This window comes from Peromyscus eremicus, chromosome 4 (assembly GCF_949786415.1).
Source record: "Peromyscus eremicus chromosome 4, PerEre_H2_v1, whole genome shotgun sequence".
Classification (NCBI taxonomy): domain Eukaryota; kingdom Metazoa; phylum Chordata; class Mammalia; order Rodentia; family Cricetidae; genus Peromyscus; species Peromyscus eremicus.
The window spans coordinates 66,727,391-66,738,870 of NC_081419.1; the positions used below are offsets into that span (position 1 = coordinate 66,727,391).

At 46.6% G+C, this 11,480-nt stretch overlaps 1 protein-coding gene across 3 annotated transcripts in view; it reads left to right on the top strand.

The window, feature by feature from the left end:
* Window positions 1–5,977: 5,977 nt before the first annotated feature.
* The window catches only part of Celf1 (CUGBP Elav-like family member 1), a 78,828-nt gene continuing 73,325 nt past the window's right edge, over window positions 5,978–11,480 (top strand). For 2 of the 3 annotated variants that reach the window (XM_059260878.1, XM_059260879.1), the window contains exon 1: window positions 5,979–6,092. The gene's annotated coding sequence lies outside the window, so the exon portion shown is untranslated. Of the gene's footprint in view, window positions 6,093–11,480 lie in introns of all 3 variants that reach the window. The other variant, XM_059260877.1, reaches the window with a different exon arrangement.

Genomic DNA, 11,480 nt, shown 5'->3' on the forward strand with positions numbered 1-11,480 from the left:
GATTCACTCATGGAAGGCTGAGCTACCAACAATCCCAACCTTTTTTTTTTTTTTGAGACAAGTCTCATGTAGCTCCACCTGCCTTACAAACCCTCCATAGCTTAGGCTGAGCTTGAGACTCCTCCTTCCTCCAGTCTCCTCCACTCCTCTACCTCCCAAGTGCTGGTATTTCAGGAGTACATCAACCATGTCCAGCTGTGTTGTTTGTTTATTTTGTTTTGTTTTTCAAGACAGAGTCTCTCTACATGGTCCTGGGTGTACTGGAACTTCACTAGGTAGATCAAGGCTGGCCTCGAACTCACAGAGATCCACTTGGCTCTGCCTCCCAAGTGCTGGGATTAAAGGCATGCGCCACCACCGCTCAGCTTTTCTTTCCTTTTTTTTTTTTTTTTTTTTTTTTTTTTGTTAATTACATTTATCTATCTGTGTATGTCTGATGTGTGTAGGTATGTGTCCAGTGGTGTGGTTACTGTGGAGATCAGAGGACAATTTACAGGAGTCAGTTCTCTCCTACTTCAACTGTGTGGGTTCTAGAGATTAAACCTGAGTCATTGGGCTTGGCTGCAACTACCCACAGAGACATCCTGATGGCCCTATTTTTTTTTTTAGATAGGATCTCTACATGTAGTTCTGGATGACTGTCTGTGTATACTCTGCTGGCCTTGAACTGATACACTCTTCCTGCCTCTGTCTCCTTGGTGCTAGGATTATAGACAAGCACCAGCACACCTGGGTTATGCAATGCTGGGGATCAAACCCAGAGATCTGTGCATGCTAGTTAAGCCCTCTACCAACTGAGCTATACCCCCAGCATGCTCCACATCTGAATATCTTGATTATTATCGAGTTAAGATTAAATATTTTAGCCCAGCAGTAGTGGTGCACGCCTTTAGTCCTAGCACTTGGGAGGCAGAGGCAGGGGATATCTGTGAGTTCGAGGCCATCTTGGCCTACAGAGTGAGTTCCAGGATAGGCTCCAAAGCTACAGAGAAACCCTGTCTCAAAAAACAAAAACAAAAACAAAGAAAACTAGTTAAAATATAATTGTTCCAGCCTTTAAAAAAATTAAAATTATTTATTTTACATCCTGACTGAAGTTTCCACTCCCTCTGTTCCTCCCATTCCCTCCTTCCCACTGCCCTTCTGCCCCTCCCCCCACATCCACTCCTCTGTTTCTGTTCAGAAAGGGGCAGGCCTCCTATGGGTATCAACAAAGCATGGCATATCAAGGTTTGGTAAAATTAAGTATCTTGCCTTGTATTAAGCCTGGGCAAGTCAATCCAGTATGAGGAATAGGTTCCTAAGAGGCAGCCAAAGCATTAGGGACAGCCCTGCTCCCACTGTTAGGAGTCCCACAAGTAGACCAAGCTACACAACTGTCAAAGTTATGCTAAGGCCTAGATCAGTCCCATGCAGGCTCCTTGGTTATTGTTGGTTCAGACTCTGTGAGCTCCTATGAGCCCAGGTTAGTTGTTTCTGTGGGTTTTCTTGTGATGACCTTGACCCCTATGGCTTGGACAATCCTGCCCCCTTCTCTTCAGCAGGACTCCCTGAACTCAGCTTAATGTTCGGCTGTGGGTCTCTGCATCTGTTTCCATCAGTTGCTGGATGAAGGCTCTCTGATGACAAATGGGCAGGACACCAATTTATGAGTACAGCAGAATATCGTTAGGCATCATTTTGTTGACATTTTTTTCCCTCTCCAATAGTGTTTGCTTGTATCCTAGGTCTCTGGGCCACCCAGCTTCTTGGTCCTGATGCTCCTGGCAGTTTCAAGAGTGGGCTCACTCTTGTGGCATGGGTCTCAGGCTGGACCAGTCATTGATTGGTCACTCCCACAATCTCTGCACTACCCTTACCCCAGCACATCCCACAGGCAGAGCAGAGTGTAGGTCAAAAGTTGTGTGGCTGAGTTGGTGTCCCAGTCCCTCCACTGGAAGTCTTGCCTGGTCACAGGAGTTGGCCAGTTCAGGCTATGTGTCCCCTATTGTTAGGAGTCTTAGTTGGGGTTATCCTTGTAGAGTCCTGCAAGTTTCCCTTGCACCGGGTTTCTACTTGACCCTAAAATGTTCCCCCTTTCCAGTCATCTCTTTCAGTACTCTCCCCCTCCATTCTACCTCACTACCCTGATCCCTTAGGTTCCCATCCCCACTGGCCCCAAGTACACCCACAGGATCTCTTCTATTTCCCCTTCCCAGGGAGATCCATGCATCCCCACTTGGGCCCTCCTTGTTACCTAGCCTCTCTGGGTCTGTGGATGCGGCATGACTATATTTTACTTTACAGCTAATATCCACTTATAAGTGAGTACATAACATGTTTGTCTTTCTGGGTCTACGTTACCTCACTCAGGATGATTTTTTCTAGTTCTATCCATTTGCCTTCAAATTTCATGATGTCATTGTTTTTTAACAGTTGAGTAATACTCCATTGTATAAATGTACCACATTTTCTTTCTCCATTCTTTGGTTGAGGGGTATCTAGGTTGTTTCCAGGTTCTGGCTATCATGAATAGTGCTGCTATGAACATAGTTGAGCAAGCGACCTTATGGTATGATTGAGGATCCTTTGGGTATATGCCCAGGAGTCAGATAGCTGGATCTTGAGGCAGATTGACTCCTAATTTTCTGAGAAACCACCATATTGATTTCCAAAGTGGCTGTACAAGTTTGCACTCCTTCCAGCAATGGAGGAGTGTTCCCCTTGCTCCACATCCTCTCCAGCATAAGCTGTCATTAGTGTTTTTGATCATCACCATTCTGACAGGTGTAAGATGGAATCTCAGAGTCATTTTGATTTGTATTTCCCTGATGGCTAAGGATGTTGAACATTTCTTTAAGTGTTCTCGGCCATTTGAGATTCCTCTGTTGAGAATTCTGTTTAGATATGTACCCCATTTTTAAATTGGATTATTTGGTTTTTTTTATGTCTAGTTTCTTGAGTTTTTTTTATATATTTTGGAGATCAGCCCTCTGTCAAATGTGGGTGAAGATCTTTTCCCATTCTGTAAGCTGCCGTTTTGTCCTATTGACAGTGTCCCTTGTCTTACAGAAAAATTTCAGTTTCATGAAGTCCCATTTATTAATTATCAGTCATAGTGTCTGTGCTACTGATGTTCTGTTCAGGAAGTTTGTTTCATCTTTCATAGCCACTCCAGCTTTTCCTAATCTAGTCTTTTTTTTTTTTTTTTTGGTTTTTTGAGACAGGGTTTCTCTGCGTAGTTTTGGTGCCTGTCCTGGATCTCACTCTGTAGACCAGGCTGGCCTCGAACTCACAGAGATCTGCCTGGTTCTGCCTCTCGACTGCTGGGATTAAAGGCGTGTGCCACCACCACCGGGCCTAACCTAGTCTTTTATGTGCAATTAATTCATTTTACATCTCTAACCCTATTCCCATCAACCAACAACATGAAGACAAAAAGGCAATTTGAAAACTGGGAAGAATAACCTTACTAGATCTCCTTATTATCAGCTCAACTTTCTCGCTCCTTTTGTACCCTTAGTAACATCAGTTATTATTTTTAATTTTTAGAATCACATTTATTTGGGGCTGGAGAGATGGCTCAGTGGTTAAGAATACTGACTGCTCTCCAAGAGGACCCAGGTTCAATTCCCAGCACCCACATGGCAGCTCACAACTGTCTGTAACTCCAGTTCCAGGGGATCTGACAGCCTCACACAGACATACATGCAGGCAATACACCAATGCACATAAAAATAAAAAGTAAGTTAAATAATCACATTTATTTGTTTGTTTATTTCTGTGTATGTGTGTGGGCACATATGTAGAAGTCAGAGGACAACATGCTGGAGTTAGTTCTTTCCTTCCATTATGTGGGTTCCAGAGATTGAATTCAGGTAGTCAGGCTTGATGGCAGGCATCCCTATGAGCTAAGTCATCTCTCCTGCCCTGTGTGTATGTGATTTAAAATGATGTGGTCATGGACTGGAGAGGTGGCTCTGTGGTTAAGAGCACCAGCTACTCTTTCAGAGAATCTGGAATTCAATTCCTAGCACCCACCTGGCGGGTCACAACAGTCTATAATTCCAGTTCTGGCAAAAGTCTGTAACTCCAGTTCCTGGGTATCTGAAGCTCTCTACTGGCCTTTTTGGGCACTGCATGCATGTGAAGAAGACATATATATGTAGGCAAACACCCATACACATACATAATAAAATAAAATCGGGTAGTCAGATAAGGATGAACTAATAAGGCAGACATTGGTCAGAGCACAGTGGTGCTCATTTGTAATTGAGGCAATTAGGTTGAGGCAGGAGGATTGCTGTGAGTTCAAGTCCAATTTGGCCGAAATAGTGAGAACCCTATCTCCCCAAACCAAACCAGTCAAACAAATAAAAGGTGTTGCCAAGTGGTGGTGGGGCATGCCTTTGATCCCAGCACTGGGAGGCAGAGGCAGGTGGATCTCTGTGAATTCAAGGCCAGCCTGGTCTACATAGCAGGTTTCAGGAAGCCAGGGCTGCATAGAACTTGTTTCAACAAACAAAACAACAACAACAAAAAAGAATAAGCTTGCATTATCAGCATCATGAATGTATCTAAAACTATGTGCTACAGAGCTGCGATGCTGTTCAGTTTGGTAGAGTGCTAGCATGAACAAAGTTCTAAGTTTGATCTACAGAAAATCAGGCCTACATGACAGTTATCTTACCAGTTGGGAGGCAGAAGCAGGAGACTCAGAAGCTCAAGGTCATCTTCCTTTACAGTTCAAGGCCACCCTGGGGCACATGAAACCCTGTCTCAAAAACCCCAAAGGTTTACAGTACAATTAGGTAATTTGGTAATGTGCAGCTTAAGGGCTGTTTTGCTCTACATGATTGTTTGTGCCTCCAGCACATGTGAAAACCCTTGGCTTCTGAATGGGGGGTCTGCTTGCTCTGTGTGTGTGTGTGTGTCTGTGTGTGTGTGTGTGTGTCTGTGTGTGTGTGTTAAGGTAGAATATAATTGGCATTTGTGAGTGTATAAATTATTTGCTCTAGGAAGTGAAGTGATAAAGAGAAATTCTTGCCAACCAATGAGTAATTTGTAAACTAATGGAACCCGGACCTCCCAGAACTAAGTTTTGTCCCTCAATCTGCATTTCATTGTCTTACATTTCATTGTCTAGACTTTGTGGAATAAACAACAAACTGTAATGTGTGAATTCATTTAGACCCAGGGTAGGAATCCTGAATCCTAGAAGGGGTGGTGTGTGGAATTTTAAAGAAACATTTTATTGTTAATTTGTTTCCCTAGGAAGAGTAGGTTTGGGCTGGGTAGTCTCTTAATAGACTACTTAAGAGCTTCCTGGTGCCGCAGGGATTTTTGCCAGATTGTGCACGCTCACCGCTGATCGTCATCTCTGTACAAGGCACTTTCCTAACTCTAAAAGCTTGCAACACACATTCCACATACCAGCAAAGAAGGAAGGCCTGGATGCCGTTGTGTGTATGCTGTCTTGCAAAAAAAAAAAAGGAGGGCGTGCCCCGTGTCCAGGGCTAGCCAAGCACCATTCAGCTCATTCATTCATCAGATATTTATTTATAAGTACTTTCAGTGGCAAGCAGCGGTGCTCGCCCGCCAGAGGTCCAGGAGGTGCGGTGCGCAGAGGCAAGAACTTCAATTCCCAGGCCGGGGTCTTCCCTCTAGTACAGCTCTGAGACAAAGAGACGCGCCCCTGCAGCTCCCAGGGCTGAGGGCTCCGCCCGCGGCCCCCAGGGTTTCGGAGCGGCTGCTCCTCCACGGCTCAGCCGAGAGGGGGCGCTGCAGCGCCGGCCCTCGGCCCGCCCCTGCGCGGCGCTCCTCTCGGCTCGGCGCCGGCGGGCGGCGCCGCGGTGGTACGTTCCCCCTGGCCGCCCGCCCCCTCCTCCGCGGCCCTCCCCGCCGGTGGTAGGTGCCGGAAGTGCCGCCATTTTGGGGTGTTCTGCTCTGGCGGCGGCGGCGGCAGTGGCAGAGGCGGCGGCGGCGGCGGCGGCGGCGGCGGGACGCGGAGGCTCCCCCGGGACTCGGCCTCAGCAGCGAGGCGGCGGCGGCGGCGGCGGCTGCGGAGGCGCAGGCAGCAGCTGAGGCAGCGGCAGGCTCAGGTGCAGCCGCTGGTGAGTGCGGCGGCCGCAGGATAACGGGCCGCGGGGTGGAGGGAGGGAAGAGGGAGGCTGGAGGGAGGCGCCGCGGGGCGGGTCCGGTTCGGGCAGCTGCGGGTCACAGGGCCCTCCGGGCGCGGTCGCTCCCGGTTCCCCGCACCCCGGGCACAAGGCCGCGGACTGCTCGGCACTCGGGGCCCATTCGCGTCCGCCCGGCGCGTGCCCCTGCTCCCGGGGAGACCCGCCCTCCTCGTGGCCTTGCCCCGGCTCCCTTGCCCTTTGCCTTCACTTTCCAGGCCCCGAGGGCTGGGTCCCTGCACGGCACCCAAGTCCTCCACTTGGGGTCCGCCGTGTGAGATCCCCGCTGTCGGCCCGAGATGCCTCTTCCCTGACCCTGTCGCCCCACGTGTTCTTGGTGCCCACCCCCGGGGGTGCCCCAGATTCCCGCCCCTGGAAGGCAGCGCTTCTCTCCAACCTCCAGAGCTCCCTCCGCTCTCGCAGTGGGTCCGCCTTGGCTCGCCCTACCCCCCACATCAGGTGCTCACCCAGTCAAGGCCTAGCAGCAGGGCTCGAATCTCGCACCCAGGAGCGCGGACAGCTCTCGACTGCGCTTTCTTCGCTAGTTACCAGGCTTTGGATCTAAAAGTCGGTGGTGTCTTGGCTTTTGGTCGTTCCGGCAGGATGTTGTTTTAATTCTCTCAGACCATTGCATATGCTCTTAAGGAGCGGCTCATTGGCTTAGAGACTGGTTCCCGGGTGGAAAGTGTGAGATTTTTTGGTCAGAGTCTGTTTTCGCAAAACGGAATCTTTCTGGTCCTCAGAGGCATTGCTGTGTAAAGGCTGTTGATCAGTTTTAAAGTGCGTGTAGTCTGTTCATAATGTCTGCAGTGTTGAGGTTACAAACACCCTTTGCACGCTTTACCGGAACTTCACCTTTGAAAGGTCTCTTCTCTGTCTTCGATTCTCTGAATTGAAGAGGTTTTAATTGCACTTTTCACCTTTTCCACAGTTTCATTTTCTCTTTAAATCCTTGGTGAGAATGAAGGTGTTGTTTTCAAATGGCACCGCTTAGAGTTCTTTCTGGTTTTGGCATTAACAAGTGTACTTGGGAAATCACGGAGGTTAGGCTGGACAGACCCCAGCTGCACTGATTTTTCTCTCCTGTTTTAGCTTTATTGAGTGAGTGCGGCTTCTGATCGTGACTTCGGGAAGATTGAAGCAGTGCTCCTGGTAGAGCAAAGCGGAGACTTTCAGCTGTCGCTTTAGCCGTCAGGCTTATGGTTCCTCTTGGTTCCTTCTTCTCCACCACCTGTTTCTCTTAAGAATGGCTCTTGGCTCTAGAGCACTCAGGTCGCCGCTTTTCTCATTCATTCTTACCCTTTGGATATTCTTAGGGTCCAGGAGGGGCTGTTCCAGATAGTTGACACATCTTCTCTGTGCTTTTGCTTTTCGGATGCCCTCAAAAGGTAAAGTGACTTCTTTGCCCGAGGTTGTTGTAGCAAGGGCTCTTAGAACATTCTCCTACCAGAGGTTTGCGCCTTTTTTTTTTTTTTTTTTTTTTTTATGAAACAGTTGCTATCACGAGCAGTGATGCTGATTTCCCTTTAAGATGTGATGGAATGGGAAGGGGCTCTGGCCTGAAGTTAGCCTACATTATAGAAATCTTTTTGCAGTTGGTTACTAGTTGGTCAAATCACTCTTTCATGTTGACCCTTAGTTTATTTTAATCTTCAAAATCCTGTAGGGACTGGTGCCCATCTCACATGGTGTTAGTTCCTCTTCTCTGTGACTGTACATGTGGACAGCTGGCCAGATAGTGAAAATTGGAGCCAGGTGACTTCTTTCTTTTTCTTTTTCTTTTTCTTTTCTTTTTTTTTTTTTGAGACAAGATTTCCCTGTGAAGCCCTGGCTGTCCTGGAATTTACTATGTAGTCCAGGCTGGTTTCTAACTTACAGTCCCCCAAGTGCTGGGACTAAAGGTGTGTGACGCCACTGCTCGGTCTTATTTATTTTTCTACACTTTGTTGTTGTTTGTTTGTTTTGAGACAGGGTTTCTTTGTGTAGCCCTGGCTGCCCTGGAGCTCACTCTTTAGATCAGGCTGGCCTTGAACTCAGAGCTCCTGTGTCTGCCCTCCAACTGCTGGAAATAAAGGTGTACACCACTACTGCCCAGCCCTACATACTCTTCTTATTACTGAAGTTACAGGTTCATTATAAAAGGTACAGGTAAGTCAAACAGGAAGTAATCTTAACTTTTTGTTTTGTTTTGTTTTTTTGAAATAGGATTTCTTTCTGTAGTCCTGACCTGGAATTCAATCTTTGCACCAGGCTAGCCCCAAACTCAGAGATCTGCCTGCCTCTGCCTCCCAAATGCTGGGATTAAAGGCATGCTCCACCACTACTCAGGTGAAATCTTACCTTTTAGAGATTGTTAAATTTTTTTTTGGGGGGGTTGCAATTTTATACCCCCACTACCCCCTAAAGATGGGGTGTTCCTGTGTAATCCTGACTGGCCTACCTCCCAAATGCTGGAGTTATGGTGTACACCACCACATCTTCCAAAATTTGTCTTTATTTAATCTTCAGCTTTTTGTTGTTTGTTGTTTTTGTGATGTTGGGAGTGGCTCGTGGCCTCCCACAGGTGGTAGGCATGCTGTGTACCACTGGGTTGTCTTCCTAGCACATATCCTTTTCTTTTTCCTGGGAGCAGGTTCCTCTTTTGTAGGCTAGCCTGGCCTTGAAGTTCACTGCAGTTCTGCCTCAGCTCCCCGAGTGCTGGATTACTGGTGTGTGTCACCATGCCTGTCTTACATGTGGTGAAGAAGCATTTATTATTTACCATAGTAGGCTTATCCTAATCAGTTTGGTGATGTGCCCCTCCACCCCCATCTTGAATTCCTGACCTCTTGCCTCTATCTCCCAAATGCTGGAATTACAGGATTGTGTCTCTACACCTGGCTATGATATTTTTAAGCTTTAATAGTAGGGAGTAGGCTTGGTTTGTTTGGTTTTGTTTGAGACCAGGTTTCTCTATGTAACAGCCTTGGCTATCCTGGAATCCACTATGTAGACCAGTCTGGCCTCGAACTCACATAGATCCGCCTACCTCTCCCTTCCAAGTGCTGGGATTAAAGGCCGCACCACCACCTCCCACCTGGCTTGGTTTGTCTTACCAACCACATTTTATGCCTAAGCATATGTTATTTTTCCAGCTTGTTTGTGTGTACACTACCATGTGTCTACTGCCCAGAGGATCAGAAGAGGGTGTTGGACCCCCAGGAGTTGGAGTTACAGACTGTTTTGAGCCACTGTAGGAACTATGATTCAAACCCAGGTTCTCTAAGCCATCTCACCAGCCCCTAGACACATTTTAAACAATGCTCTATATTTAATAGTTTCTGCTCATATGAGATAGGCCAGTAGATACTCCAGCATAGGAGCAGAGAAATCCTTCTTTTAAATATGTGGGTCAGAAAAGTAAGACAGGAAATAAACATAGACCTAACATTTATTGTGTTTATGTCCATTGTGTGATTTTTTTTTTTTTTTTAAGTGAAGATTTGGGTTCTGTTGCCAAATTTAGAGTGTGGGTACTAGCTCCTTTAACTCTGTTTTACTGAGATACTGGACCTAATAAGGAAGTAGGCTGTTAGATGATAACAGTGGTGGGGTGCCTTGGGTGGGGGGGGGACAGCTGTCATTTGGAGGAACCAAGAGCATAGGCTTCTCTGCTCAGGATTTGGGTCTTCCTGACAAATAGCTCTGTACTCTTTAAACCAGTGAGTAATAGGATTTGATTAAATTCTTTCATCTGCCTTCTTGCAGTTCACATACCATAGAATTTATCCATTTAAAATACACAACTGAGTGGTTTTAAGTGTAGTGTTACTGTTCTTTTTCTTTTTGGTTTTGTCGTTTTGTTGTTGTGACAGCCTTGCTACAGATGTAGCCCTGGCCAGCCTCAAACCTTAAGCCTTAGTATGTACGTGCTACAGAAATTGTGTCACATGCCTGGCCTGTTCAAGATTTGCTTTCATTTCTTTTGCTTATAGGTTCACAATCCTTATCCTATGCTTGAGTCCCCAGGTCCAGAGATGTTTTGAGGTTCAGGGTGTTTGTTTGTTTGTTTGTTTCTGAGACAAGGTATTCTTATGTAGCTCAAACTGGCTTTGTAGACCAGGCTGGCCTCAAACTCAGAGATCTGCCTGCCTCTGCCAAGTGTTAGGATGAGAGAGAGAGAGTGTATGTGTGTGTGTGTGTGAGAGACACAGAGAGAGAATGAATATGAGAGAATGAGAGTATGAATATGTATGCCACATGTGTGGAAGTGCCGACAGAAGCCAGAAGAGGGCATTGGATCCTCTGGAGCTAGAGTTACAGGCTGTTGTGAGCTATCTGATATGGGTGCGGGGAACTGAAGTAACTCTTGGCAGAGCAGGAAATGCTCTTAACTATTAAGTCATCTATCCCAGGCTAGTCTTGAATCTGCTATAAATATGAGGGTGACCTTGAAAGTCTGATTTCCCCTGCTTCCACCTCCCAAATACTATGATGTCAGAGGCACATCACCACTCCAGGTTTTTGTGGTACTAGGGATTGGACTGATACCCAGAGCTTTGTGTATGAAAAGCAAGTACTCTACAGACTGAGCAACATCTCAAGCCCACTTATGCCATTTTATAATCCCATTGGCAGTGATAAGCATTCCAGTTGAGCTTTACAATACTTGTTTCTGTGATTTTTGTTTAAAATATATTTACTTGTGCATGTATGTGTAGGTGTGTTGAAAGGAAGCCAAAAGACAGTTTTGGGGATTCAGTTTTCTCCCACCATATGGGTCTTGGGGAGATGAGGTTGGTTCTTTCCTTCTGTTAAGAAGGTCCTGGAACTCAGGTTATCAGACTTGGCAGCAGGCATCTTTACCTCCTGAGCCATCTTATTGGACCTGGTTTTTGTTTTAGTAGCCACACAAATTTTGCTTTTATGATTTGTTTTTATTTATGTGTATGAGTATGTATCTGTGTATGTCACATGTGTGTAGTTGCCCATGTAGGCAAGAAGAGGGTGCTGGATACCCTGAAGTTGGAGTTACAGGTGGTGGTTGTGAGCTGTCTGTCCTATGTGGGTAACTGGGGACCAAACTTAGGCTTTGGTCCTTCGGAAGAGCCCAGCAAGCATTCTTAATTGCCAAGCCATCTCTTCAGCTCCCTAGGGTTTTGTTTGTTGTTGTTTGTTTTTTTAGTTTTTGTTTGTTTTTTTGTCTGCATAGTCCTGGCTGTCCTGGAACTCACTCTATAGACCAGGATGGCCTCAAACTCAGATCGGCCTGCTTCTGCTTCCTCAGTGCTGAGATTAAAGGCATGTGCCACGCCAACACCCAGCCTTTGGGTTGTTTTTTTTTTT